Consider the following 27722-nt stretch of genomic DNA (forward strand, 5'->3'; position numbering starts at 1 on the left):
GTTGATGTAGATCATTCGGAGCAATCCTTTGGAGTGACTTGCACTTTCAATACCTACACGGGTTAGTCCGACAAGGAACAAACAAGGATATCCATAGACATAGAGTGAAGTTCACACAAGATGATGTCCATGAAAGCATTAGGTTACCTTGTCCCTTGTCTTACCAACAAGAGGGTTTGTGACTCCTTGAACTAGTGCAAGATGTGGAAGTTGTTTGCACTTGTTCTCGCCAAAATGATACGAGTGAAGTATGTTGGCGGAGTCACCCGCAAGAACTCTATAGTTCTTCTTCTTCGGGATCCACATCATCTTGATGGGAATCCTTGGAGTTGTAGTCATACTTGCTGAGGTAGAACTTGATGTAGTCTTGGGAACCCACTTGACCAAGGCCTTGGGAGCTTCTTAAAATGCATCAATCGCCTCTTGAAGCTTGTCCTTGCCCTTTTGCTTGTGGTCTTGTGGTGGAAGATCATCTTGAGCTTGTGTCCCTTGGAAAGAAGTAGGATCATACTTCTCTTGTTGAATAATAAACTTCGTCTTGGTGTATTGATCTTCTTCCCACTCAACTCCATTGGCATTGAACTTTCGTTCAAAACCAACACCTTGATTCTTCCGGTGCCTTCCTTGCTTGCGTACAATTTCCTCAAATTTCTTACTTTCGGCAAGGCTCTTGTAAACACCTTTCTCTATAATTCCCTTCAATAAGCTATTTTATTGCTCAAGTGTGACTTGGCTAAGAGAATCATTAGTGGAATCAAGAGAACTACTAGAAGCAACAATATTGGATTTAACATGATTATTGTTACTACTAGAAGAAGAATCTTGTTATTGTTGCTAGATTTTACTTGTGGCATGTAAGTAGACAAGAGTAAATGCTTGGCAATGTAAGAAGAACTTTTCTTACGAAGATCATCATTGATTGCCTTTAAGAACCCATGCTCTTGCTTGAGGTTGAGCTTTTCAAAGCGTAGCTTCTCATGAGTCTTTAAAAGTTCTCGATGATCTTCTAAGGTAGTTTCATGAGATAACTTAAGAGTGTTTAGTTATTTAGTTAGACGCTCAATCTCCTTCTTATCATCATCATTAATTTTACCTTGATTAGCATGATTAATAGCAATTTCATCATAGTTTTCATCACTAGAGTTGTCAACAAGTAAATCATCATCACCTAGCAAATCATCTTCATCACTATTGAAATCTACATACTCGGGGTGTGATACCTTTGGGCCTTTAGCCATGAAGCATCTTCCAATTCCTTCATTTGGCGAGTCAAATATGTTGTAGGAGTTGGTTGACACAAGTGCTAGACCAGCAACACCTTCATCTTGAGTATATTCAGAGTCGAAGTGATAACTTCTCTTGGAGTGATTGTCGGAGTCGGAACCGGATACCCATTCACCAACATGAGCTTGATGTATTCGTTTTTTGTAGCTCCTTGATGACTTGTCCTTCCTTTCCGAATCCTTGCTTCTCCGAGATGTTCTTCGTTCATAACGATAATCTCTACTCCTTCTCTATCTTGGAGGTGATTCTTCTCTTCTACTTCTCTTTTTGGGTGAATCTTCTCTTCTTTTGTAGGGAGCCGTACACTCATTGGAGTAGTGTCCAGGTCTTCCACAATTGTAGCAATTACGTTCACGACTCGAAGATCTTTTGTCATTGTACGACCTTGACTTGGAACTTCTTTCCTTGCTTCTACTCTTGTAGAATTTGTTGAAGTTCTTCACCATTAGGCTCAATTCTTCATTGAAGGTTTGTTTCTCACTTGATGATGTAGGAGCATCACATGAGGCTTTGTAAGCACCACTAGACTTGTTGTGAAGCCCTTCTTTATCCTTGAGTGACATCTCATGAGCAATAATTCTTCTAATCACTTCCGTTAGCTTGATATCTTTGTAGTTGGGAATCCTTTGGATCAATGTGCACACGGTATCATATTTTCCATCCAAGGCTCTTAGGATCTTCTTGATGATGAATCTATCGGTCATCTCTTCACTTCCTAAGCCGGCAATCTCATTTGTGATGAGAGCAAGCCTAGAGTACATTTCAGCGACACCTTCACCATCCTTCATTTTGAACTTGTCAACTTTACTTTGAAGCACATCCAATTTGGATTCCTTGACGGAGTCGGTACCTTTGTGCATATTAATCAAAGTATCCCAAATTTCCTTTGCATTCTCAAGACGACTGATTTTGTTGAATTCTTCGGGGCATAATCTGTTGAAGAGGATATCACAAGCTTGACGTTGTATTGCAACATCTTCAACTCTTCCGCACTAGCTTCACGGTTCGGTTCTCTCACATCAAAGAATTCACCTTGCAAGCCAACACACACGATAGCCCAAACGGCGGGGTTATGTCCAAGAATATGCATTTCATCTTATGCTTCCAACTAGCAAAATTAGTACCATCAAAGTAAGGACCTCTATGGTGGTAATTTCCATCGCTAGACGCCATACTCTCGTAGGTTGTCAAACCAAGGCTATGATCACCAAAGCTATGGAAATCAATGCAAATGGAGACCAAAGCTCTGATACCACTTGTAGGATCGAAAGTATGTCTAGAGGGGGGGTGGACTACTTGACCAAATAAAAATCTATCCTTTTCCCAATTTTAAGTCTTGGTAGATTTAGGCAACTTAGCACAAGTCAAGCAATCAACCTACACATGCAAGTCTAAGAGTATAGCAGCGGAATGTAAAAGCATTGCACATGAAGGTAAAGGGAGGAATTTGGAGGGAACAAACGCAATGTAGACATGAAGTTTTTCGTCGTGGTTCCAATAGGTGGTGCTATCATACATCCACTTTGATGGAGACTTCAACCCACGAAGGGTAACGGCTGCGCGAGTCCACGGAGGGCTCCACCCACGAAGGGTCCACGAAGAAGCAACCTTGTCTATCCCACCATGGCCATCACCCATGAAGGACTTTCCTCACTTGGGTAGATCTTCACGAAGTTGGCAATCTCCTTGCCCGTACAAACTCCTTGGTTCAACTCCACAATCTTGTCGGAGGCTCCCAAGTGACACCTAACCAATCTAGGAGATACCACTCTCCAAAAGGTAATAGATGGTGTGTTGATGATGAACTCCTTGATCTTGTGCTTCAAATGATAGTCTCCCTAACACTCAACTCTCTCTCTCTCATAGATTTGGATTTGGCGGAAAGATGATTTGAGTGGAAAGCAACTTGGGGAAGGCTAGAGATCAAGATTCTTGTGGTTGGAATGGAATATCTTGGTCTCAACACATGAGTGGGTGGTTCTCCCTCAGAAAATGTATGTTGGAAGTGTAGCATGTTCTGATGGCTCTCTCCACAAATGAAGAGTGGGTGGAGGCGTATATATAGCTGAGGGAGTCCTGGATTAAGGGGTGTTCGGGTAGACGGACTATACCTTCAGCCGGACTCCTGGACTATGAAGATACAAGATTGAAGACTTCGTCCCGTGTCCGGATGGGACTTCCCTTGGCGTGGAAGGCAAGCTTGGCGATGTGGATATTCAAGATCTCCTACCATTGTAACCGACTTTATGTAACCCTAACCCTATCCGGTGCCTATATAAACCGGAGGGTTGTAGTCCGTAGGCAATCAACTCCATACACAACAATCATACCATAGGCTAGCTTCTAGGGTTTAGCCTCCTTGATCTCGTGGTAGATCTACTCTTGTACTACCCATATCATCAATATTAATCAAGCAGGAGTAGGGTATTACCTCCATCGAGAGGGCCCGAACCTGGGTAAAAAACATCGTGTCCCTTGTCTCCTGTTACCATCCGGCCTAGACGCACAGTTCGGGACCCCCTACCCGAGATCCTCCGGTTTTGACACCGACATTGGTGCTTTCATTAAGAGTTCCTCTGTGTCGTCGCCTTTAGGCCCCATGGATCCTTTGATCATCAACAACGATACGGTCTAGGGTGAGACTTTTCTCCCCAGACAGATCTTCGTCTTCGGCGGCTTTGCTCTGTGGGCCAATTCGCTCGGCCACCTGGAGCAGATCGAAAGCTACGCCCCTAGCCATCAAGTCAGGTTTGGAAGCCTAAACTACACGGATGACATCCACGGGGACTTGATCTTCGACGGATTCGAGCCACAGCCAAGCACGCCGCACTGTCTCGATGGGCATGATATATCTCTGCCGCTGAACAGCGCCTTGGAGGCCGCACACGCATCAGTTTCGACCATTGGTTCGGAGCCTACTGCGCCGATCGAGGATCAGTGGTTGGACGCTGCCTCAGGGGCTGCGATCTCAGAGGCGATCGAGCCGAACTCCAGCCCCGCACTCCGCATGGCCCGTGACTCCGAGGAGCCGGATTCCTCTCCGAACTCCGAGCCCCCCGCGCCCCTGCTGATCGAATCCAATTGGGCGCCGATAATGGAGTTCACCGCCGCGGACATCTTTCAGCACTCGCCCTTCGGCGACATCCTGAATTCTCTAAAGTCTCTCTCTTTATCAGGAGAGCCCTGGCCGGACTACGGTCAGCAAGGTTGGGATACGAACGATGAAGAAATTCAAAACCCACCCACCAACCACTTCGTCGACGACTTAACCGACATGCTTGACTTCGACTCCGAAGACATCGATGGCATGGACGACGATGCAGGAGACGAACAAGAACCAGCACCTGTAGGGCGCTGGAAGGCCACCTCGTCATATGACATATATATGGTGGATACTCCAAAAGATGGAGATGGCGATGGAACAGTGGGGGATGACGCCCCCAAGAAACAGCCAAAGCGCCGGTGTCAGCGGCGCCGCTCTAAATCCCACCAAAGCAAAAACGGTGATTCCGGCACGAGAGATAATACTACCCCGGATAGCGCCGAAGAACACCCACCTCAGCAAGATTCGGCACAGGAAGATGGAGAAGCCAGCCCTCATGAGAGAGCGGCAGACCGAGAGGTCGAGGATGATAACTATACGCCTCCTTCCGAAGACGAGGCAAGCCTCGATGACAACGAATTCGTCATACCATCAGACCCCGCCGAACAAGAGCGTTTTAAACGCAGGCTTTTAGCCACGGCAAGCAGCCTCAAGAAAAAGCAGCAACAGCTTAGAGCCGCCCAAGATTTGCTAGCTGACAGATGGACTGAAGTCCTTGCGGCCGAAGAGTATGAACTCGTACGCCCCTCCAAGAGTTACCCGAAGCGCAGGCCGCTACCCCGATCAGAGGAGGAAGCACCTACATCACCAGCGCATGACATGGTAGACCGGCCACCTCGCGGCCGCGACAGAGAGGCCTCTCGGCCCTCCACCCAAGCCATGCCCTGACGCCGCTCAACTAAGGCACGGGAAAATGCGCCCGACCTGCGAGACATACTGGAGGATAAGGCAAGACAAACAAGATCGATCTACGGATCGCGCAGGCGCCCTACGGCATGTGACAATGATCGTCACTCCGGATACAACAAATCCGGCCGGGCCGAACACAACAGACACAACTCTTCCGAGCTGCGTCGTGATATAGCCTAGTACAGAGGCGCCGCACACCCGCTATGCTTCACGAACGAAGTAATGGATCATAAAATCCCAGAGGGTTTCAAACCCGTAAACATCGAATCATACGATGGCACAACAGATCCGGCGGTATGGATCGAGGATTATTTCCTTCACATCCACATGGCACGCGGCGATGATCTACACGCCATCAAATACCTCCCGCTCAAACTTAAAGGACCGGCCCGGCATTGGCTTAACAGCTTGCCAGCAGACTCAATCGGTTCTTGGGAGGACCTGGAAGCCGCATTCCTCGACAACTTCCAGGGCACTTATGTGCGACCGCCGGATGCCGACGACTTAAGCCACATAATTCAGCAGCCAGAAGAATCGGCCAGACAATTCTGGACACGGTTCCTAACAAAGAAAAACCAGATAGTCGACTGTCCGGACGCAGAGGCCCTAGCAGCCTTCAAGCATAACATCCACGACGAGTGGCTTGCCCGGCACCTGGGACAGGAAAAGCCGAAATCCATGGCAGCCCTCACGACACTCATGACCCGCTTTTGCGCGGGAGAAGACAGCTGGCTAGCTCGCAGTAACAACTTATCAAAGAACCCTGGTAATCCGGATACCAAGGACAAAAGTGGCAAGACACGTCGCAATAAGCAAAAACGCCGCGTTAACAGCGACAACAATGAAGACACGGCAGTCAATGCCGGATTCAAAGGCTATAAATCCGGCCAGCGGAAAAAGCCATTCAAAAAGAATACTCAGGGCCCGTCCAGTTTGGACCGAATACTCGATCGCTTGTGCCAGATACATGGCACCCCCGAAAGGCTAGCCAATCAGACTAACAGGGATTGTTGGGTGTTCAAGCAGGCAGGCAAGTTAAGGGCCAAAAACAGAGACAAGGGGCTGCACAACGACGATGAGGAGCCCAAGCCGCCAAACAACAATGGACAGAAGGGCTTTCCCCCACAAGTGCGGACGGTGAACATGATATACGCAACCCACATTCCCAAGCGGGAGCGGAAGCGTGCGCTACGGGACGTATACGCGATAGAGCCAGTCGCCCCAAAGTTCAACTCATGGTCCTCCTGCCCGATTACTTTTGATCGAAGGGACCATCCCACTAGCATCCGTCATGGCGGCTTTGCCGCATTGGTTCTCGACCCAATCATCGACGGATTTCATCTCACAAGAGTCCTCATGGACGGCGGCAGTAGCCTGAACCTGGTTTATCAGGATACAGTGCGGAAAATGGGCATAGATCCCTCAAGGATTAAGCCCACAAGAACGACCTTTAAAGGCGTTATACCAGGTGTAGAAGCCAACTGTACAGGCTCAGTAACACTTGACGTGGTCTTCGGATCCCCGGACAATTTCCGAAGCGAAGAGTTAATCTTTGATATAGTCCCGTTTCACAGTGGCTATCACGCCCTGCTTGGACAAACCGCATTCGCAAAGTTCAATGCGGTGCCGCACTATGCATATCTCAAGCTCAAGATGCCAGGCCCTCGAGGAGTAATTACGGTCAATGGAAACACCGAACGCTCCCTCCGTACGGAGGAGCATCCGGCGGCTCTTGCAGCAGAGGTACAAAGTAGCCTTCTCAGGCAATTCTCCAGTCCGGCCATTAAAAAGCCAGACACTGCCAAGTGCGCCTGGAGTAACCCACAGCAGGACTGCCTGGCACACTCTGAGCAAGCGTAGCAATGCGGCCCCAACCCCAGCTATAGTGACATAGAGAAACCAGTACCTCACGTACATAACTTCGCCCTTGAAATACCATGGGCACAGGGAAGGGGCACAATAACGGCACGCCCAAAATATGGCTTAAAACGAACTAGGGGCTGCCGGATTCTTTTTTTAATTTTTTCTCACTTTCAGGACTCCATACTTCGGACGACCTGTTCGGCAATTCGACTGCCGCACAAACGATGCAAGATCCAGGGAAGCAGACAAACCATGCCGCATTATGGAACTCCCAGGTGGTCTCTGTTACGAGCGGTATACCTATTTTGAATACAGTTCCGCGGCCTGCCCCTGATCAGGACATGTTAAATAGTCCAATATCTTTTTGCTTATCGCACTACTTGTATCGTTCGGCTTTGATAAATAGCCTCTCTATAAACAATGCATAGCTTTTTGTCTATTTTTTGCATTATCCTCTTTTCATATATATGTTTATTAAATGACATGATTGCACCCGTACACCATGGTACGGCAAACACGCCAGGGGCTTCAGTACCCCTCATTATGGTGTGAGAAGTCCGTACACTTTCACAAGTGCGGCACCCCGAACTTATAGCACTATATGCATCGGCTCCGAATCATGATTTGGGTCAATAGTTGGGTTTGCCCGGCTCCTATGTTTTGGTGCCTTACGTTCCGCTATATCGGCTAAGGTAGAACTAGGAGAACCACTGCGATTGTGCCCCGGTTCAGCTGGGTTAAGCACCTCAATGGAGAAAGCTAAAACTGACTGTCACAATGAGGGGAGAGACCGGTCCCTGTTCGAGAGGTTTTTCGAGTCCCTAAAGACTTATGCCGCTTCGAGCGAGGAGCTGGCTTTGTTCGGCCAAGGCGTGGATAGCGCCCCGAACTCGGTCTTCCGAACTAGGGGCTTCGCCAAAATTTAAAATTGTAAAGTTCTATGGCTAAGTGAGAGTGTTCAAGCATTATAGTCCGATTGCCTGGTTCGTTGTGCTGAGCGCCTCCCTGAAGGACCCAACCATGGGAAAAAGAGCACTCAGGTTTATCCCGAACACCCCAGCACTAGTGGCATGGGGGTAGAAGCCGACGACTGGCCATCTCTCAATTTTTGATAAACGGCCGCACAGAAAATAATATTTTAAATTCAATAAGCATTGCTTAGCGCATATGAACAAGTTTTCAGCGCACAGGATAAACACGAGCGAGTTCATTCAAAAATTACATCCTTGGTACATTCATCCACCACAAGGCGGGCACTCGCAAGAACATTCTTATAGTAGTTCTCGGGCTTGCGATGCTCCTTCCCCGGCGGCGGCCCGTCCCTCACAAGATTTTCACCGTCTAGCTTACCCCAGTACACCTTTGCACGGGCAAGGGCCCTACGGGCACCTTCGATGCAGACGGAGCGCTTGATGACCTCAAGCCTTGGACAGGCCTCCACCAGCCGCCGCACCAGTCCGAAGTAGCTCCCAGGCAGGGCCTCTCCGGGCCACAGCCAAACTATGAAGCCCTTCATGGCCTGTTCGGCCGCCTTGTGGAGCTCGACCAGCTGTTTCAGCTGGTCGCTCAAGGGCACAGGGTGTCCGGCCTAAGCATACTGAGACCAGAACACCTTCTTCGTTGAGCTGCCCTCTTCAGCTCGGTAGAATGCGGCGGCGTCGGATACGCTGCGGGGAAGATCTACGAATGCCCCTGGAGAGCTCCGGATTCAGGTAAGTAACAAGTAGTTTACTTTTATGTTTCTGCTTTGCATAAAGAACCTTACCCGCTGCTATCTTCCTCATCTCCTCCAATTCTCGGAGGGCCTTTTGGGCTTCGGCCTTGGCAGACTTGGCAGTCTCAAGGGCCGCCGCGAGCTCGGATGCTTGTGCCTTTGACTCAAGCTCCAAACTCTCATGTTTTTTCATGAGAGCCTGAAGCTCTTGCTGCACCTCGCCGACCTGGGCCTCAAGTTTCTCTCGCTCGGTGCGCTCCACGACCACTTTCTTTTCGACCTCGGACAGCGCCTGCTTGAGGGTCGCCACCTCAGTCGTGGCCCCTACAATAAGCAGTACAATCCTGTTATTTTTTGCAATCACGTCTTTTTATAGGCACTTTTTCTGTAAGGTATTTTCTTACCTTCTTTCTCCTCGAGCTGCCGCTTGGCAAGGCCGAGCTCTTGCTCGGTCCGCTCGAGGCCCTGTTTCAGGGCACCCACCTCCGCAGTCAGTGCGGCGGTGGCTAGCAGCGAAGCCTGCATACACATATTGACTCTTTGTTGTTAGACTCCTACAAAATTTAATAGATCCTCTATTCGGCTTTTCTTTCCGAACCCCAAACAGAGCATCAGGGGCTACTGTCTATGCGGTTATATTTTTACATATTTTTTACTCACCTCGAAGCCTGTTAGGAGGCTAGCGCAAGCTTCACTCAGTCCGCTCTTGGCGGACTGAACCTTCTAGATCACCGTACTCATAATAGTACGGTGCTCCTCGTCGATGGAGGCGCCGTCAAGCACCTCCAGCAGATTGTCCGGCACCTCCGGTTGGACGGAGGCCGCCGGCTTAGAAGGCTTGCTCCTCTTGGAAGGAGTTCGCCTACCGCGGTCCGGAACTATTGAAGATTCCGGCGCGGTGTCCGGCACAAAGCCGGACTTGGAGCCCTGGGGGGTCTTGTCCCCTTTACTCCTGGGGTCTGGGAGGTCGCCTTGCATCTCCTCCAGGACCACCTCCTCCTGCCCCGGAGCTCGTTGCGACGCCACTTCGGCTTTGTCCGTAGTGCGGGGGGAGACAGCGGGCGGAACTGAGTTCATGTTCGATGAATCCAGGGAGCCGCTCGACGACTCGTTGAGTTCGGCCCGGGGCGGGCTGCATAATTATGTTCGACATTAGGGAAAGCTGTGCGACAAAGGAACGTCATGAGTTACTCTGATATCCGAATACTTACAATTTTGCCGGACGCTTGGCCTGATCTGGCCACTTCTCTTCGTCCTCTTCGGCGTCGGGGGAGTAGTTCGGCGGAGGGGTCTTCCTCTTCCTGGACCCTTAGACCTCCCCCGTTGGGGCGGCCTTCCTTTTCTTTCCTCCCCCACTGGAGGGGGAGAGTTTTCTTCTTCCTCCTCATTCTCACGAGAGGAGAGCGTCTCGGACTCGTCGGATGACGAGTCCAACACCACCACATTACGGGCACTCTTTCGAGTCCCCGTGGCCTTCTTCTTCTTGGCCTTCTTCTCCGGCACCACATAAGGCGCCGGAACCAGCAGCTTCGCTAGTAAAGCTGGGGCTGGGTCTTCGGGCAGCGGAGCCGGACAGTTAATCGATCCGGATATCACCCGCCAAGCCTGTCAAAGGTAAGGGAGTTTGGATCCCGCATAGAGTCAAACTATGAAAAAAATTTAACATCATGTAAAAGGTGAAAATAGCTTACCTCACTAGCGTGACGCTGCGAGCTGTATCCGCGGTCCTCGTAAGCGGATGCGGGAGCCTCGGCACCTTTGATTAGCGCCTTCCAGACGTCTTCATACGTCGTGTCGAAGAGCCTGTTAAGGGTTCGGTGCTGTGCCGGGTCGAACTCCCACAGAGTAAAGTCCCGTTGTTGACACGGGAGGATTCGGCGAACGAGCATGACCTGGACTACATTTACAAGCTGGATTGGCTTGTTTACCAGGGACTAGATACATGTCTTCAGTCCGGTCACCTCTTCCTCGTTACCCCACGATAGGCCCGTCTCTTTGCAGGACATGAGCCGCGTGTGGGGTCCGGATCGGAACTCGGGGGCTGCGATCCATTTCGGATCGCATGGCTCGGTGATGTAAAACCACCCGGCTTGCCACCCCTTTAGGGTCTCTATGAAGGAGCCCTCGAACCACAGGACGTTGGCAATCTTGCCCGCCATGGCGCCTCCGCACTCCGCCTGGCTGCCGCACACCATCTTGGGCTTGACGTTGAAGGTCTTGAGCCAGAGGCCGAAATGGGGGCGGACGCGGAGGAAAGCCTCGCACACGATGATAAACGCCGAGATGTTGAGGATGAAGCTCGGGGCCAGATCGTGGAAATCCAGGCCGTAGTAGAACATGAGCCCCCGGACGAATGGGTGAAGTGGAAAACCCAGTCCGCGGAGCAAGTGGGGAAGGAATACTACCCTCTCGTGGGGCCTTGGGGTGGGGAGGAGCTGCCCCTTCTCGGGAAGCCGATGCGCGATGTCTTTGGACAAGTATCCGGCCTTCCTAAGCTTTTTGACGTCGCCCTCCGTGACGGAGGAGACCTTCCACTTGCCTCCCGCTCCGGACATCGCTGGAGAAGGTCGAGGTGGGAAGTGCGGGCTTGGGCGCTGGAGCTCGAGTGCGCATGAGATGGGTAGGCAAAGGAGGAAGATGGCGTAGGTAAAAAGGGTGGATCCTTCTCCCCTTATATGGGCGAATGCGGTTGTGCATCCCCACCTGCCTAATAAAACTCGCTTGCCTCCCAAGCGCCGTGGTAAATGGCGCGGTTGGGTTACCCACGTCCGTATTGATGAGAATCCCGTAAAAAGGGCACATGATCTCTGCTTTGACAGGACGTGCCAAGGAAACCGCCTCGCAAAACATGCTTAGGTGGGAAATTAAAAACAATTCGAGTAAAGAACTTGGCCGTAGTGTGATGACGCACTGCGGAATACGTCAGCAGATTTGATTTGTGTTAATATTATTCTCTCTATGGCAGTATGTGGAAGCTTATTTTGCAGAGCCGGACACTACTCTTGGTGTTTACAATCTTCAATGAAGGACTTGGAGGAGGAACCCGCCTTGCAATGCTGAAGAAAATTTGCGCGCCGGACTCGTCGTCACTGAAGCCTGGTTCAGGGGCTACTGAGGGAGTCCTGGATTAGGGGGTGTTCGGGTAGCCGGACTATACCTTCAGCCGGACTCCTGGACTATGAAGATACAAGATTGAGGACTTCGTCCCGTTTCTGGATGGGACTTTCCTTGGCATGGAAGGCAAGCTTGGCGATGCGGATATTCAAGATCTCCTACCATTGTAATCGATTTTATGTAACCCTAACCCTATCCGGTGTCTATATAAACCGGAGGGTTGTAGTCCGTAGGCAATCAACTCCATACACAACAATCATACCATAGGCTAGCTTCTAGGGTTTAGCCTCCTTGATCTCGTGGTAGATCTACTCTTGTACTACCCATATCATCAATATTAATCAAGCAGGAGTAGGGTATTACCTCCATCGAGAGGGCCCGAACCTGGGTAAAAAACATCGTGTCCCTTGTCTCCTGTTACCATCCGGCCTAGATGCACAGTTTGGGACCCCCTACCCGAGATCCGCCGGTTTTGACACCGACAATAGCCTCCACACAAAATCTAACCGTTAAACACAATTTACCAAACTCGGTGAGACCGAATCATGAAACTCGGTCAGACCGATTCAGTTCAAAATGTGAACGTTAGGCTTTTCGATGGGGTCGACATATCAAGTCAGTGGGACCGATTTCATTAGGGTTAGGGCATAACGTAATCTCGGTGAAACCGATCACATAAACTCGGTAAGACCAATTTCTATAATAGGCAAATAGAGAGTTGGTCAGGCAAACTCGGTAGGACCGAATCGCTCATTTCGGCGAGACAAAAACATTATGAAAGGGAAAAAGAGAGTTTGCACTGCGAACCTGGCGGGACCAATCGCTCATCTCGGTTAGACCGAAACATTACGAAGGGAAACCGAGAGTTTGCAATCCCATCTCAGTGAGACCAAGATCACTATCGATGAGATCGAACTGATTAGGGTTTCTGGCTATGGCTATGTCAAGTGAACTCGATGGCGCCGGATAGATCAAATCGGTGGGGCCGAGTTTGACTTTTGGTTTGGGACATATGTGGATATGAGGAAGTGGTTGAGGGCTTTTGGAGCATACACTAAGCATTTTGAGCAAGCAAGCCATTAAGCAACACCTCATCCCCTTTTAATAGTATTGGCTTTTCCTATGGACTCAATGTGATCTTCGATCACTAAAATGAAAATGTAGAGTCTTGATCTTGAGCCAATGTGTGTCCTTAGCATTTTGAGGGGTCCACATTCCTAGTCCATGCCATGCCAATCATTGAACTTTCTGAAATGATCATCTTGAAAGAGCATTAGTTCAATGAGCTATATGTTGTTAGGAATTACCAAAACCACCCAGGGATAGTTGCACTTTCATAAATCAATGGGAGGAAAGCACTAATGCAAAAGAGCACCTATAGGGCATGAACATGCACACCTAGTAATTACTGGACCCAGTCCAATCTAACTACTACACACATCTGACTGAAATAAAATTAATAGGTAGGTTAAGAATAATACAAAGTAATAGAGAAAATCACTATGACAATAGGAAGGATGAGTGGCAGAGGCTAGAGGACAGTGGGCATCTTTATCTACTATACAATACCTTATGATGACAATGTCAATCAGAGCACAGAAATCCTGCAACAAGTTTTCAATGTGAACTCCATTCAAGGGATCCTGAATCCTGATATGCTTCTACTTTGTTGCCGTTGTGTCATCGATACAAACCTATGCCTGAGTAGGGAAGACCATCCGTTGCGGCCACACCCTGTTGAATGATAAACGTTGCACGTAGTAGTTTCCATTAATTTCCATGCCACGGCCGAGGCCTTGGCTGGCTGGCCGGCCTCTCCACCTACTCGTTTCCTCAGACCCAAAAGGAAGCCATCACATGACTCTTTTACAGATCCCACTAGATACTACTGGAACCAACATCCACTATTATAGATATGTTGGAGACGTATCATCTCACCCCGTCACCCCCTTTGCATTGACATTGCTTTCCAAGGACACCATTTAACAACACTGAGGAAAATTCAGTGCTAAAAATAATTTTGATCCAATTAATCCATCTGCCACCAAATTACCTCTAGCGTGTAGGACATGGAAGATTGTTTCATGATCAATCATGTTAAAGGCCTTTAAAAAATCTAGCTTTAGAATCAAAATTTCTTTATTTTTGATTGTTGATCGATGATGTGCTCAAATGCCCATGCCAAGCAATCTTGGATTGTTGACATCGATGAATGTACTCAAATGCCCATGCCAATCAAGAACTCATATTGATTTGTATGGACCAAATGAGGATAACTTTCTAATGTCTACCAGCCAGGAGGTTGGTGATGATATTAATTATGCAGTTAAGTAGTGAGATGGGTCTAAAGTCAATGCGTTTCGAGGGTTATCTGTCTTGGGAATAAAGGTGAGGAATAACCCATTGATAGGATGTAAATTAATCACTGCATGGTAGAAATCATCAATGAGCTCATAGAAATATTTTTGCAATGATGACTCAACATGCTTTGGTAAGATCCATTAAATCTATCAGGGCCAGGTGCCTTATCAGTAGGAATTTTTTGAAGAATATCATCAATTTTTTTGTTTGGGAATGGTTCCTTTAGCTCTACTAGATGTTAATTAGCTTGCAAAAAGATGGGCGTGTTGTTGGAAATATGCCCCAGAGGCAATAATAAAGTGGTTATTATTATACTTCCTTGTTCATGATAATCGTTTATTATCCATGCTATAATTGTATTGATTGGAAACTCAAATACATGTGTGGGTACACAGACAACAACATGTCCCTAGTGAGCCTCTACCGGACTAGCTCGTTGATCAAAGATGGCTATGGTTTCCTAGTCATAGACATGAGTTGTCCTTTGATAACGGGATCACATCATTAGGAGAATGGTGTGATGGACAAGACCCAAACTATGAACGTAGCATATGATCGTGTCAAGTTTATTGCTATCGTTTTCTGCATGTCAAGTATATGTTCCTATGACCATGAGATCATGCAAAACACTCACACCGGAGGAGTACCTTGTGTGTACCAAATGTCGCAACATAACTGGGTGACTATAAAGGTGCTCTATAGGTATCTCCGCGGGTGTATGTTGAGTTGGCATGGATCAAGACTAGGATTTGTCACTCCGTATGATGGAGAGGTATCTCAGGCCCCTGTCGGTAATACAACATCACAATAAGCTTGCAAGCAATGTGACCAATGAGTTAGTCACATGATCTTGTATTACGGAATGAGTAAAGATACTTTCCGGTAACGAGATTGAACTAGGTATGGAGATACCGATGATTGAATCTCGGGCAAGTAGCATACCGATAGACAAAGGGAACTGCATACGGGATTAGCTGAATCCTTGACATCGAGGTTCAACCAATTAGATCTTTGTAGAATATGTAGGAACCAATATGGGCATCTAGGTCCCGCTATTGGTTATTGACCGCAGAGGTGTCTCGGTCATGTCTGCATAGTTCTCGAACCCGCAGGGTCTACAGACTTAACATTTGGTGACGATATAATTATAGTTGAGTCATTATGGTGGTTACCGAAGGTTTTTCGGAGTCCCAGATGAGATCCCGGACGTGATGAGGAACTCCGGAATGGTCCGGAGGTGAAGATCGATATATTGGACGTTCCTCTTAGTAGCGCTTAGCGAAGCTCTGCTGATATTTCGCCACCACCACCGCCACCATGCCATCGTGCTGTCGGAGGACTCGAGCTACCACTTCACCATCGCTCGTTGGATCGAGGAGGTGAAGGCATCATCAAGCCTTATGTGTGTTGAACGCGGAGGTGTCGTCCGTTCAGCACTTGGATTGGGAGTTCGTGGGACAGATCGTGATTGGATCGCGAAGACGTTCGACTACATCAACTGCGTTTCTTAACGCTTCCGCTTAGTGATCTACAAGGGTATGTAGATGCAATCTCTCCTCTCGTAGATGGTCATCTCCTAGATTGATCTTGGTGAGCGTAGGAAATTTTCTGTTTCCCATGCAACGTTCCCCAACAGTGGCATCATGAGCTAGGTCTATGCGTAGATGATATCACGAGTAGCACACAAAGGAGTTTGTGGGCATTGATATTCAGATTGCTTCCTTCCTTGGTATTTTCTTGATTCGGCAGTATTGTGGGATGAAGTGGCCCAGACCAACTTTACATGTCCATGTACATGAGACCGGTTCCATCGACAGACATGTGACTTTGTTGCATAAAGATGGTTGGCGGGTGTCTGTCTCTCCCACCCTAGTTGAATCGGATTCGACAAAGGCGGTCCTTGTAGAAGGTTAAATAGCAACTTGCATATCACCATTGTGGCTTTGCCTAGGTAAGAATCATTCTTGCTAGATACCCATAGCAGCCATGTAAAACATGCAACAACAATTAGAGGACGTATAACTTGATTTTGCAAGGTATGTTGTGATATGATATGGCCAAAGACATGATGAGATATATTTGATGTACGAGATGATCATGTTTGTAATGGTTTATATCGACTTGCATGTCGATGCATACGGCAACCGGCAGGAGCCATAGGGTTGTCTTTAATTATTGTATGACATGCGTGTCAATCATTAAGCGCTATGTAATGCTTTAGTTTATCACTAAGTGGTGGCAATAGTAGTAGAAGCATGGCTGGCGTGGCAACCCCAATGGCGGCATGATGATGGAGATCATGGTGTCACGCCGGTGACGATGGAGATCATGCCCGTGCTTTGGAGACGGAGATCAAAAGCACAAGTTGATGGCCATATCATGTTACTTATGATTTGCATGTGATGTTAATCCTTTTTCCATCTTATTTTGCTTAGGACGGCGATAGCATTATAAGGTGATCCCTCACTAAAATATTAAGATAAAACTGTGTTCTCCCCAAGTGTGCACCGTTGCAAAAGTTCATCGTTTCGAAGCATGACATGATGATCGGGTGTGATAGTCTGTACGTTCGCATACAATGGGTGCAAGCCAATTTTGCACATGCGGAACACTTGGGTTAAACTTGACGATCCTAGCATGTACAGACATGGCCTCGGAACACAAGATACCGAAAGGTCGAACACGAGTCATATAGTAGATATGATCAACATGGAGATGTTCACCATTGAAACCACCTCATCTCACATGATGATCAGACTTGGGTTGGTGAATTTGGATCGTGTTCACACGGACAACCGGAGGGATGTTGATTTCACTGGGAGTTCTTAGGTAATATGATTAATTGAACTCATTTATCATGAACAAAAGTCTAAGTTATCTTTGCAAACTTATGTTGTAGATCAATGCCCGCGCAGTAGCTCCCCTAAATTTCAATGTGTTCCTAGAGAAAGCTAAGATAAAAGATGATGGAAAGTAACTTTGTGGACTGGGCCCGTAATCTGAGGATTATCCTCACGGCTTCACATAAGTCTTATGTGTTGAGGAACGTAGTAATTTCAAAATTTTCCTATGCACACGCAAGATCATGGTGATGCATAGCAACGAGAGGGGAGAGTGTCATCTACGTACCCTCGTAGACCGTAAGCGGAAGCGTTATGACAATGCGGTTGATGTAGTCGTACGTCTTCACGATCGACCGATCCTCAATACCGAACGTACGGCACCTCCGCGTTCAGCACACGTTCAGCTCGGTGACGTCCTACGAACTCACGATCTAGTAGAGCTTCCGGGAAGAGCTTCCTCAGCACGACAGCATGGTGATGGTGTTGATGAAGCTACCGACGTAGGGCTTCGCCTAAGCACCGGTACGATATGACCGAGGTGGATTATGGTGGAGGGGGGCACCGCACACGGCTAAAAGATCAATGATCAATTGTTATGTCTCCAAGGGGTGCCCCCCTCCCTGTATATAAAGGAGTGGAGGAGGGGGAGGGGGCCGGCCTCCTATGGCGCGCCCCATGAGGAGTCCTACTCCCACCGGGAGTAGGACTCCCCCCTTCCAAGTAGGAGTAGGAGTAGGAGAGGAAGGGAGAGAAGAAGAGAAGGAAAGGGGGGGCGTCGCCCCCCTCCTTGTCCAATTCGGACTAGAGAGGGGGGGGGCTGCCCTGGCCACCCTCCTCTTCTCCCACTAAGGCCCATTAGGCCCAATATACTCCCCGGGGGGTTCCGGTAACCCCCCGGTACTCCGGTATATGTCCGAAACCTCCTGAAACACTTCCGGTGTCCGAACATAGTCATCCAATATATCGATCTTTACGTCTCGACCATTTCGAGACTCCTCGTCATGTCCGTGATCATATCCGGGACTCTGAACTACCTTCGGTACATCAAAACACAAAAACTCATAATACCGATCGTCATAGAACTTTAAGCGTGCGGACCCTACGGGTTCGAGAACTATGTAGACATGACCGAGACACGTCTCCGGTCAATAAACAATAGCGGAACCTGAATGCTCATATTGGTTCCTACATATTCTATGAAGATCTTTATCGGTCAAACCGCATAACAACATACATTGTTCCCTTTGTCATCGGTATGTTACTTGCCCGAGATTCAATCGTTGGTATCTCAATAGCTAGTTCAATCTCGTTACCGGCAAGTCTCTTTACTTGTTCTGTAATGCATCATCCCGTAACTAACTCATTAGTCACATTGCTTGCAAGGCTTATTGTGATGTGCATTACCGAGAGGGCCCAGAGATACCTCTCTGACAATCGGAGTGACAAATCCTATTCTCGATCTATGCCAACTCAACGAACACCATCGGAGACACCTGTAGAGAACCTTTATAATCACCAAGTTACGTTGTGACGTTTGGTAGCACACAAAGTGTTCTTTCGAAAATCCAATATAAATACGTATCCGGTTTGCGATTTAGAATCGTCTGGATCAGTGTCAAAGCTTGCATCGATGTAACCATTTACGACGAGCTCTTTGTCACCTCCATAAACGAGAAACATATCCTTAGTCCTTTTCAGTTATTTCAGGTTGTTCTTGACCGCTTTCTAGTGATCCACTCCTGGACCACTTTGGTACCTCCTTGCTAAACTAATAGCAAGGCACACATCAGGTCTGGTACACAACATTGCATACATGATAGAGCCTATGGCTGAAGCATAGGGAACACTTTTCATTTTCTCTCTATCTTCTGCAGTGGTCGGACATTGAGTCTTACTCAACTTCACACCTTGTAACACAGGCAAGAACCCTTTCTTTGCTTGATCCATTTTGAACTTCTTCAAAACTTTATCAAGGTATGTGCTCTGTGAAAGTCCAATTAAGCGTCTTGATCTATCTCTATAGATCTTGATGCCCAATATATAAGCAGCTTCTCCGAGGTCTTTCATTAAAAACTCTTATTCAAGTATCCTTTTATGCTATCCAGAAATTCTATATCATTTCCAATCAACAATATGTTATCCACATATAATATTAGAAATGTTACAGAGCTCCCACTCACTTTCTTGTAAATACAGGCTTCTCCAAAAGTCTGTATAAAACCATATGCTTTGATCACACTATAAAAACGTTTATTCCAACTTCGAGAGGCTTGCACCGGTCCATAAATGGATCGCTGGAGCTTGCACACTTTGTTAGAACCCTTTGGATCGACAAAACCTTCGGGTTGCATCATATACAACTCTTCTTCCAGAAATCCATTCAGGAATGCAGTTTGACATCCATTTGCCAAATTTCATAATCATAAAATGCGGCAATTGCTAACATGATTCAGACAGACTTAAGCATCGCTACGGGTGAGAAAGTCTCATCGTAGTCAACCCCTTGAACTTGTCGAAAACCTTTCGCAACAAGTTGAGCTTTGTAGATAGTAACATTACCATCAACGTCTGTCTTCTTCTTGAAGATCCATTTATTCTCGATGGCTTGCCGATCATCGGGCAAGTCAACCAAAGTCCACACTTTGTTCTCATACATGGATCCCATCCTAGATTTCATGGCCTCAAGCCATTTTGCGGAATCTGGGCTCACCATCGCTTCTTCATAGTTCGTAGGTTTGTCATGGTCAAGTAACATGACTTCCAGAATAGGATTACCATACCACTCTGGTGCAGATCTTACTCTGATTAACCTACGAGGTTCGGTAGTAACTTGATCTGAAGTTTCATGATCATCATCATTAGCTTCCTCACTAATTGGTGTAGGTGTCACAGGAACTGGTTTCTATGATGAACTACTTTCCAATAAGGGAGCAGGTACAGTTACCTCATCAAGTTCTACTTTCCTCCCACTCACTTCTTTCGAAAGAAACTCCTCTAGAAAGGATCCATTCTTAGCAAGAAATGTCTTGCCTTCGGATCTATGATAGAAGGTGTACACGATAGTTTCTTTTGGGTATCCTATGAAGACACATTTCTCCAATTTGGGTTCGAGCTTATCAGGTTAAAGCTTTTTCACATAAGCATCGCAGCCCCAAACTTTAAGAAACGACAACTTTGGTTTCTTGCCAAACCACAGTTCATACGGCGTCGTCTCAACCGATTTCGATGGTGCCCTATTTAACGTGAATGCAGCTGTCTGTAAAGCATAACCCCAAAATGATAGCGGTAATCAGTAAGAGACATCATATATAGCACCATATCTAGTAAAGTACGATTACGACTTTCGGACACACCATTACGCTGTGGTGTTTTGGGTGGCGTGAGTTGCGAAACTATTCCGCATTGTTTCAAATGTAGACCAAACTCGTAACTCCAATATTCTCCTCCATGATCAGATCTTAGAAACTTTATTTTCTTGTTATGATCATTTTCCACTTCACTCTGAAATTCTTTGAACTTTTCAAATGTTTCAGACTTATGTTTCATTAAGTAGATATACCCATATCCGCTCAAATCATCTGTGAAGGTGAGAAAATAACGATACTCGCCGCGAGCCTCAATATTCATTGGACCACATACATCAATATGTATGATTTCTAATAAATCTGTTGCTCGCTCCATTGTTCCTGAGAACGGCATTTTAGTCATCTTGCCCATGAGGCATGGTTCGCAAGTACAAAGTGATTCATAATCAAGTGATTCCAGAAGTCCATCAGTATGGAGTTTCTTCATGCGCTTTACACCAATATGACCTAAACGGCAGTGCCACAAATAAGTTGCACTATCATTATCAACTCTGCATCTTTTGGCTCGAACATTATGAATATGTGTATTACTACTATCGAGATTTAACACAAATAGACCACTCTTCAAGGGTGCATGACCATAAAAGATATTACTCATATAAATAGAACAACCATTATTCTCAGATTTAAATGAATAATCGTCTCGCATCAAACAAGATCCAGATATAATGTTCATGCTTAACGCTGGCACCAAATAACAATTATTCAGGTCTAAAATTAATCCCGAAGGTAGATGTAGAGGTAGCGTGCCGACAGTGATCACATCGACTTTGGAACCATTTCCCACGTGCATCGTCACGTCGTCCTTAACCAATCTTTGCTCAATCTGTAGTCCCTGTTTCGATTTGCAAATATTAGCAACAGAACCAGTATCAAATACCCAGGTGCTACTGCGAGCTCTGGTAAGGTACACATCAATAACATGTATATCACATATACCTTTGTTCACCTTGCCATCCTTCTTATCCGCCAAATACTTGGGGCAGTTCCGCTTCCAGTGACCAGTCTGTTTGCAGTAGAAGCACTGAGTCTCAGGCTTAGGTCTAGACTTGGGTTTCTTCTCCTGAGCAGCAACTTGTTTGCCGTTCTTTTTGAAGTTCCCCTTCTTCTTCCCTTTACCATTTTTCTTGAAACGGGTTGTCTTGTTGACCATCAACACTTGATGCTCCTTCTTGATTTCTACCTCTGCAGCCTTTAGCATTGCGAAGAGCTCGGGAATTGTCTTATCCATCCCTTGCATATTATAGTTCATCACGAAGCTCTTGTAGCTTGGTGGCAGTGATTGAAGAACCCTGTCAATGACAATATCAACATGAAGATTAACTCCCAGTTGAGTCAAGTGGTTATGGTACCCAGACATTCTGAGTATATGTTCACTGACAAAACTATTCTCCTCCATCTTGTAGCTGTAGAACTTATTGGAGACTTCATATCTCTCAATCTGGGCATTTGCTTGAAATATTATCTTCAACTCCTGGAACATCGCATATGCTCCATGACGTTCAAAACGTCGTTGAAGTCCCGGTTCTAAGCCGTAAAGCATGACACATTGAACTATCGAGTAGTCATCAGCTTTGCTCAGCCAGACGTTCTTAACGTCATCAGCAGCATCTGCAGCAGGTCTGGCACCCAGTGGTGCTTCCAGGACGTAATTCTTCTATGCAGCAATGAGGATAATCCTCAAGATACGGACCCAGCTCGTGTAATTGCTACCATCATCTTTCGACTTTGCTTTCTCAAGGAACACATTAAAATTTAACGGAACAACATCACGGGCCATCTATCTACAACAACATAGACAAGAAAAAATACTATCAGGTACTAAGTTCATGATAAATTTAAGTTCAGTTAATCTTATTACTTAAGAACTCCCACTTAGATAGATATCCCTCTAATCATCTAAGTGATTACATGACCCAAATCAACTAAACCATAACCGATCATCACGTGAAATGGAGTAGTTTTCAATGGTGAACATCACTATGTTGACCATATCTACTATATGATTCACGCTCGACCTTTCGGTCTCAGAGTTCCGAGGCCATATATGCATATGCTAGGCCCGTCAAGTTTAACCCGAGTATTCTGCGTGTGCAAAACTGGCTTGCACCCATTGTATAAGAACGTTGAGCTTATCACACCCGATCATCATGTGGTGTCTCGGTACGACGATCTTTTGCAACGGTGCATACTTAGGGAGATAACTTGTACCATGAAATTTTTAGTGAGAGATCATCTTATAATTCTACCGTCAATCAAAGCAGAAGAAGATGCATAAAGGATAAACATCACATGCAATCAATATAAGTGATATGATATGGCCATCATCATCTTGTGCCTTTGATCTCCATCTCCAAAGCACCGTCATGATCACCATTGTCACCGGCGCGACACCTTGATCTCCATCGTAGCATCGTTGTCGTCTTGCCAACTATTGCTTCTACGACTATCGCTAACGCTTAGTGATAAAGTAGAGAAATTACATGGCGATTGCATTGTATACAATAAAGTGACAACCATATGGCTCTTGCCAGTTGCTGATAACTCCGTTACAAAACATGATCATCTCATACAATAAAATATAGCATCATGCCTTGACCATATCACATCACAACATGCCCTGCAAAAACAAGTTAGACGTCCTCTACTTTGTTGTTGCAAGTTTTACGTGGCTGCTACGGGCTGAGCAAGAACCGTTCTTACCTACGCATCAAAACCACAACGATAGTTCGTCAAGTTAGTGTTGTTTTAACCTTCAACAAGGACCAGGCGTAGTCACACTCGGTTCTACTAAAGTTGGAGAAACTGACACCTGCTAGCCACCTGTGTGCAAAGCACGTCGGTAGAACCAGTCTTGCGCAAGCGTACACGTAATGTCGGTCCGGGCCGCTTCATCCAACAATACAGCCGAACCAAAGTATGACATGCTGGTAAGAAGTATGACTTGTATCACCCACAACTCACTTGTGTTCTACTTGTGCATATAACATCTACGCATAAACCTGGCTCGGATGCCACTGTTGGGGAACGTAGTAATTTCAAAAAAAATCCTATGCACACGCAAGATCATGGTGATGCATAGCAATGAGTGGGGAGAGTGTCCTCTACGTACTCTCATAGACCATAAGCGGAAGAGTTATGACAATGCAGTTGATGTAGTCGTACATCTTCGTGATCGAACGATCCTCAGTACCGAACGTACGACACCTCCGCGTTCAGCACACGTTCAACTCGGTGACGTCCCGCGAACTCACGATCCAGTAGAGCTTCTGGGAAGAGCTTCGTCAGCACGACGGATTGGTGACGGTGTTGATGAAGCTACCGACGCAGGGCATTGCCTAAGCACTGCTACGATATGGCCGAGGTGGATTATGGTGGAGGGGGGCACCGCACACGGCTAAAAGATCAATGATCAATTGTTGTGTCTCCAAGGGGTGCCCCCTCCCCGTATATAAAGGAGTGGAGGAGGGGGAGAGGGCCGGCCTCCTATGGCGCGCCCCATGAGGAGTCCTACTCCCACCGGGAGTAGGACTCCCCCCTTCCAAGTAGGAGTAGGAGTAGGAGAGGAAGGGAGAGAAGAAGAGAAGGAAAGGGGGGCGCCGCCCCCCCCTCCTTGAACAATTCGTACTAGAGGGGTAGGGGGCGTGCGACTGCCCTGGCCGCCCCTCCTCTTCTCCCACTAAGGCCCATTTAGGCCCAATATACTCCCCGAGGGGTTTCGGTAACCCCCCGGTACTCCTGTATATGTCTGAAACCTCCCGAAACACTTCCGGTGTCCGAACATAGTCGTCCAATATATCTATCTTTACGTCTCGACCATTTCAAGACTCCTCGTCATGTTTGTGATCACATCCGGGACTCCGAACTACCTTCGGTACATCAAAACACAAAAACTCATAATACCGATCGTCACATAACTTTAAGCATGTGGACCCTACGGGTTCGAGAACTATGTAGACATGACCGAGACACGTCTCTGGTCAATAACCAATAGAGGAACCTGGATGCTCATATTGGTTCCTACATACTCTACGAAGATCTTTATCTGTCAAACCGCATAACAACGTACGTTGTTCCCTTTGTCATCGGTATGTTACTTGCCCCAGATTCGATCGTCATTATCTCAATACCTAGTTCAATCTCGTTACCGGCAAGTTTCTTTAATCGTTCCGTAATGCATCATCCCATAACTAACTCATTAGTCACATTGCTTGCAAGGCTTATAGTGATGTGCATTACCGATAGGCCCAGAGATACCTCTCCGACAATCAGAGTGACAAATCATATTCTCGATCTATGCCAACTCAACGAACACCATCGGAGACACCTGTAGATAACCTTTATAATCACCCAGTTACGTTGTGACGTTTGGTAGCACACAAAGTGTTCTTCTGGTAATCAGGAGTTGCATAATCTCATAGTCATGGGAACATGTATAAGTCATGAAGAAAGCACTAGCACTAAACTAAATGATCAAGTGATAAGCTAACGGAATGGGTCATGTTAATCACATCATTCTCCTAATGATGTGATCTCGTTGATCAAATGACAACTCATGTCTATGGCTAGGAAACTCAACCATCTTTAATCAATGATTTAGTCAAGTAGAGGCATACTAGTGACACTATGTTTGTCTATGTATTCGCACATGTATTATGTTTCCGGTTAATACAATTCTAGCATGAATAATATACATTTATCATGATATCAGGAAATAACTAATAACCTTATTATTGCCTCTAGGGCATATTTCCTTCAAAATCAGCTACCATACTCTGCTTGGAACTGCACCAGCTTACCGCTCCACCATTCAGAACATATACGTATCCGGTTTGAGACTTAGAGTCATCTGGATTAGTGTCAAATCTTGCATCGACATAACCCTTTACGAAGATCTCTTGATCACCTCCATAAACAAGAAACATTTCCTTAGTAATATATCTCGTTTATGGAGGTGATCAAGAGATCTTCGTAAAGGGTATGTCGATGCAAGATTTGACACTAATCCAGATGACTCTAAGTCTCAAACCGGATACGTATATGTTCTGAATGGTGGAGCGGTAAGCTGGTGCAGTTCCAAGCAGAGTATGGTAGCTGATTCTGAAGGAAATATGCCCTAGAGGCAATAATAAGGTTATTAGTTATTTCCTCATATCATGATAAATGTATATTATTCATGCTAGAATTGTATTAACCGGAAACATAATACATGTGTGAATACATAGACAAACATAGTGTCACTAGTATGCCTCTACTTGACTAAATCATTGATCAAAGATGGTTGAGTTTCCTAGCCATAGACATGAGTTGTCATTTGACCAACGAGATCACATCATTAGGAGAATGATGTGATTGACATGACCCATTCCGTTAGCTTATCACTTGATCGTTTAGTTTATTGCTAGTGCTTTCTTCATGACTTATACATGTTCCCATGACTATGAGATTATGCAACTCCTGATTACTGGAAGAACACTTTGTGTGCTACCAAACATCACAACGTAACTGGGTGATTATAAAGGTTCTCTACAGGTGTCTCCGATGGTGTTCGTTGAGTTGGCATAGATCGAGAATATGATTTGTCACTCTGATTGTCGGAGAGGTATCTCTGGGCCTATCGGTAATGCACATCACTATAAGCCTTGCAAGCAATGTGACTAATGAGTTAGTTATGGGATGATGCATTACGGAACGATTAAAGAAACTTGCCGGTAACGAGATTGAACTAGGTATTGAGATAATGACGATCGAATCTTGGGCAAGTAACATACCGATGACAAAGGGAACAACGTACGTTGTTATGCGGTTTGACAGATAAAGATCTTCGTAGAGTATGTAGGAACCAATATGAGCATCCAGGTTCCTCTATTGGTTATTGACCGGAGACGTGTCTCGGTCATGTCTACATAGTTCTCGAACCCGTAGGGTCCACATGCTTAAAGTTATGTGACGATCGGTATTATGAGTTTTTGTGTTTTGATGTACCGAAGGTAGTTCGGAGTCCCGGATGTGATCACAAACATGACGAGGAGTCTTGAAATGGTCGAGACGTAAAGATAGATATATTGGACGACTATGTTCGGACACCGGAAGTGTTTCGGGAGGTTTCAGACATATACAGGAGTACCGGGGGGTTACCGAAACCCCTCGGGGAGTATATTGGGCCTAAATGGGCCTTATGGGAGAAGAGGAGGGGCGGCCAGGGCAGTCGCGCCCCCCTCCCCCTCTAGTAAGAATTGTTCAAGGAGGGGGGGGTGGCGCCCCCCTTTCCTTCTCTTCTTCTCTCCCTTCCTCTCCTACTCCTACTCCTACTTGGAAGGGGGGAGTCCTACTCCCGGTGGGAGTAGGACTCCTCATGGGGCACGCCATAGGAGGCCGGCCCCCTCCCCCTCCTCCACTCCTTTATATATGGGGAGGGGGGCACCCCTTGGAGACACAACTGTCGGCGTTCTGGGAATCGGGGTCCCCAGACTTACCTGCCTGCGGCCTGCGGCGTGGCTCAAAGGGGGCCCCAGTACGGCCCATCTTCACCAACACAAACCCAAGACCCTCGCGAGGGGCAAAGCCTCGCGGAGCGGACAACGCGGAGCTTCCTCAGGCATGGCCTCGTCAGGCTGGGTCATGAGAGGGCGGAGAAATCAAGGCGGGGTACCTCGTGAGGTGCCCGTGACGCAAGCCATGACGACTCAGGGCGCCAGGCGGGTGCCAGCCGCGCAGCGTCCTCCTTTACTCTTTGGTGCAAAGGGGGCAAGTGCAGCCGCGGAGTACCGAGGCATCATACAAAGGTTGCCATTTCGGTGTAACGAGACCAAGACCAGGAGGACTACGAGACGGAGGTCACCGTGGAGCCCAAGATGGCGTCATCACCAGAGCTTTGCGCAGGCGAAGACTACTTTTGTTAGGATAGCTGATACTTGCTGTCCCCTTTCAAATTAGCCCGCCATTGTTGGCTCCCTTCCCACTCGATATTTGGGAAGAGGACCAGGGCCTCTATAAATAGGACCAGCCACACTCATAGCAGGGGGTCGGTCGGTCGGTTAGATCGAAAGGGTCTCTGTCATTCGGTCGGTTAGAGAGAGAGATAAAGGTGACTGAACTCCTCCCAGCAGTTCATCGCCCTAGCCAAGAACAGACCCTCGCGAGGTTGTTCTTCCTTGTATAGTTCA

Source organism: Triticum dicoccoides, chromosome 5A, assembly GCF_002162155.2.
Source record: "Triticum dicoccoides isolate Atlit2015 ecotype Zavitan chromosome 5A, WEW_v2.0, whole genome shotgun sequence".
Lineage (NCBI taxonomy): Eukaryota > Viridiplantae > Streptophyta > Magnoliopsida > Poales > Poaceae > Triticum > Triticum dicoccoides.